At 34.9% G+C, this 4,636-nt stretch overlaps 1 pseudogene; it reads left to right on the top strand.

Annotated features, from left to right (window-relative positions):
* Positions 1-2,137: 2,137 nt before the first annotated feature.
* LOC101571103 lies at positions 2,138-3,535 on the top strand (annotated as a pseudogene).
* The last annotated feature ends 1,101 nt before the right edge of the window (positions 3,536-4,636 follow it).

Below are 4,636 nucleotides of genomic sequence, written 5' to 3'. Positions count from 1 at the left end.
AATACACTGCATATATTCTTCTTAGTGGTTAATTGCTGTACAAGATGCAGACTTGTGATCCTACTTACAAACACCATTAGAAAAAATCATCCTATTCATTAAGAGAATGCAACTATATATCTATCCCAACCACTTTGAATACACAGATACAAAATGGACATTCATAGTTATACCCCAATTTTTTTTAAGTTCCGTTGTTGAATATTATAGGTGTGTAAACTCAGCAAAATATTCTAAAAGAGTACAGAAGCCCATAATAGCATTGGGTCTTCTGTTTAACTGGCAATGTCAGAAATTATTAATTATTGACCTGAGTCCCCCACAGCTCAACATAACAACATGACTTTACTTCCTATATTTCATCTTCATACTTTTCTACTGGATGGTTAAGACCAAGGTAAAGCAGGACCTGTGCAACAAGAGTTGTAGCTTTTTGGTCTGACAAGGTCAGTGAAATGCCCTCAGGATTTATCTTGAGATCCTGTACCTCAGATTGTAGAACCTTTATCAGTGCAGCCATGTGGATGAGACACGGCCAATGCTTGGCCTATGTGCTCTCTGTGAAAGCCTGAGAGAGTGTCTTCTCCCCATGTGACTCTCCTTAGGCACACTCTATGTCATCGATCACTTTCCTCTTTGGCCCCATTATCTTCTTGATCAGAAAATTTGGGATGATGGCAAAATTTAAAATAAGATGAAGTCCAGGATAATAGTATAATTAAAAAATGGCTACTATTTCCTAATTATATGTAGAAAATAAACATTATTTTTTATGGACTTATTGTCACTTAATTGTAAAACACTTCAAATACATGTGTCAAATGCCTACATTTCTTAATTCTGAGAAGAGAATATTTGTTGCTGTTTTTAATTACACTATTTTTGTTGCTTTGTTTAGAACATTTTTTAGTTTTCAAAAGCAAAGCATGCAGACTTAGAGACTGTTGGGTAAAACTGTCCGATCTCCATTTCTTTCCTCAGAATCCTCATAGACCTCCAGAAAGAGTACAAAACAGCTTGCTACAATATTGTACAAAATACACCAGGGAGACCGAGGAACAGACTGAAAACAATGGACTTAATTTTCTCTGCTCCAAAATTCATACGCTGAATTCTTTTTTAAAAATTTTTTAAAAATATTTTTCTTGAGAAACAAATAGCAATGAGATAGTTTCAAATCCTATTAGTAAAACCGTTTCAATAATTAATACATTTCATACTGTTGTCTTCTTAGTGGTTATTCATAGTACAAGATGCAAACGCGATATTCTGTCCAAACACTATTAGCACAAATCTTTCTTCTCATTGAATTAAGAGAAAGTAGCTGTATATCTATCCTATTTTGAATATACAGATACAACATGGTCCATCATTTGTATCCCCTTTTTTTGTATAGTTTTGTCAGAGATGGGTATTCCATTGTCACTTAAACAGTGTAGGTGTGTGAATTCAGCAAAATACTACAATATAGTCCAGTAGTCCATAATAGTAGTGGGTTATCCGTAGGACTGGCAATGTCAGAAGTTGTTGACTTAAGCCTTTTACAGCTCAGCATATTAATATGGCTTTACTTTTTATACTTCATTATTATACTTTTCTGCTGGATGGTTAAGATCAAGACAGAACAAGACCTATATAACAAGAAATGTAACTTTTATGTCCTACAATGTCAGTCAAATTCCCTCAGAATTTATCCTGAAATCCTGTACTGCAGTCTGTAGATCCTTTGTCAGTGTCAGCCATGTGGATGAGTCATGTCCATTGCTTGACCAATTTGCTCTCTGTGAAAGCCTGAGAGAATAGAAAATGAATATTTTTATTGATTGCAATTGAAACAGTGTTGGTTAGGTAATTATCGAGGTTTTGATCCCCACTGAAGGCACTTATATATTGAGTAGAGCATTCTACTCTGATACCTTGCAAATTTTTAATTATGACCCTACATTTTTGTATTATATTATTTCCTTATTATACATTTTTTGTGACTAGAGATAACAGAGGATGAAGAATAAGTGGAACAACCCACACAACAACCTACCAGCTACTCATCCAACGAAGATAATGTTGATATTATGTAATGTAGACTGTCCCATTAAATTGTCTGGGACTGGCTGCAGGGGAGGCCGCTGCCGGGAAAATGGCGGACCGAAAGGCGGGAGAGGAGAAGCCTGAGAAGTCGAAGCGAGCTGGAGCCGCCGGAGTAATGGAGGGGAAAGTTCCAGTCGCAGCGCTGAGAAGCGATCAGCTGAAGAAGAAGCTGCAGACCTCCCAACAAAGCCTACAAAGATCTCCAAGTTTGGATTTGCCATAGGTAGTCAGACAACAAAGAAAGCATCAGCTATATCCATCAAACTTGGATCAAGTAAGCCTAAAGAAACTGTTCCAACTCTTGCTCCCAAAACCCTTTCAGTAGCAGCAGCTTTTAATGAAGATGAAGACAGTGAACCAGAGGAAATGCCTCCAGAAGCAAAGATGAGGATGAAGAATATTGGAAGGGATACACCAACATCAGCTGGACCAAACTCTTTCAATAAAGGAAAGCATGGGTTTTCTGATAACCAGAAGCTATGGGAACGAAATATAAAATCTCATCTTGGAAATGTCCATGACCAAGACAATTAAATGATGTGTTTTGAATTAGGGTGTGGGGTGGGTGTAAAGTTAAAAGGAACAGTTTCCTTTTTTAAAGAATGGTATAAGACTATCTTTGGAGCCGCTTTTGCTTTTGCTTTTTCATTTTTCTTTTTAAGATTGAGTGGTACACTAATAAGTGAGAGTTTGAAATTAGAGGTAATTTATGTTTTATATACAGATTTCAAGACATTTGCTAATTTTGTAGTTTTCATGTGATTAGTTTCCAAAGGTTACAGATAATAAAAGAAATCAGAAATGGTACCTTTTTAAGAATTGCATATTTTTTTAGACACAACTATTAGCACATTAAGAGGGAGGCAAAAAGTTACTGTCTGTGTAAAAGTACAAGCAGTTACTCCTAAATTAACTCCCTCACTTCCAAAACTGGCTCCCAGGAACAGCCTTAGAGAAAAGGGGAGAGTATCGTATCAGAGAGAAAGCGTTGCTTGGCTATTGACTGGAAGTAAACTTAGATGAAATTGAACAGCATTTTTTTCCCTCTGGGATTTGTTTTGTTTCAAGTGGCCGTATATTAGGTACTGCATTGCTGTCAGTGGACACAGATGCTTAGCTCTTCTACAGAAAGTAATTTTTTTTTAAATTTTTATGTGAAGTATCGAGTATTTGAAATAGCCCATTTCACCTTAATAGTCTTGTCTACTTTCATCAGTCTTCAAAGAACAGCCATTTGCTACCAAAGTAAATTAGTATTTTGAATGTGCTTCTCTTGCTTTTTGTTTATTAGCTAGTTCCTGTAAGCATTTCCACCAGAACTTGAGGCAAATCATAAGGAAGCTGTTTCTTTTAAAATACAGACCACCACCAAACATTCAAATGTACATACTGCTTAAGTATTTGGCTGGTTTTTATTTTTTAAAAGGTATAAACACCAAAAAAAAAATTTAACATTGTACGAAGATAAAAAACAGTAAGATGCATTTTCTGTAACTTTATGCATTTATGTTACTAAGTTGTTAAATCCAATTTGAATTGAATTCATTACAGAATTTATTAGAACAGTTAATGTGGTTTATTTTAAGTGTACACATATTGACCAGTGAAGCATATTGTAGGTACTGAAAATGAAAGAAAATGCATCTTCAAACACATTTTATTGAATTGTTCATCACATATACTCTTAAATCTGTGTATTGTAAGCTCTTTGTTTTGTATTTTTGTATTGTATATGGACTTTCTATTGTGACAGTTAAACACATCTTTAAAAGCATAGTCACAGGCAAAAGAAAAATAATACAATTATTTCCTTCAGAACTCTTACAATGTTAAATTTGGAGGCAGCTTCAGACTATTTTATTGGTGGTAGTTACTTGCTGATCTTTTTTAATGGTAGTAACTCCAGAGAAGAAACCTATGCATATGCCTGATAAATTGTTCTTAGATTGAGCCCCAAGTAAAACAATGGAAATGTATATAGAACTACTAGTTCTTACATGATTTAATTATATCAAGATATATGAATTTAACTTCAACTTACTTTTATGTAGGCAAACTTAACTCATTTTTGTCCATTTTACTGTTTGTTAACATAACATCCCTCTCCTACATACTCTTTTCTTGACCCAAATGAAATACTAATGTAAGGTCAAGATGAGAGAGAAATGACTGAAATGAATGTCTTTACTAAAATAACCAATAAATTTTGTCAAACTCAAAAAAAAAAAAAATTGTCTGGGACTGAGTCCTGCTCTGGTGCTACTCATGCCTCTGTTTCTATAGCTATAAAATGGATGTAATAATATTTTTTAAGGTTCAAATGTGTCAGTGCATATAAACATGAATCCTGATATGTACAAAATGATGTCTGTCTGTATGTGTATCTATCTGTCTATCTATCTATCTATCTATCTATCTATCTATCTATCTATCTACCTACCTACCTACCTACCTTCTTCTGCCCTCAAGGAGCTGTGGTCAAGTTGGGAGTCTGGACAAGGAATTATTCGAATGGGGGAGGATAAACTTAATGCAGGCACCAGGAGAG

Source organism: Octodon degus, unplaced genomic scaffold (genome assembly GCF_000260255.1).
Source record: "Octodon degus isolate 3935 unplaced genomic scaffold, OctDeg1.0 scaffold00004, whole genome shotgun sequence".
NCBI lineage: Eukaryota > Metazoa > Chordata > Mammalia > Rodentia > Octodontidae > Octodon > Octodon degus.
The sequence above is the reverse complement of the archived record's forward strand: the minus strand, read 5'-3'. Positions and strand labels throughout refer to the sequence as shown.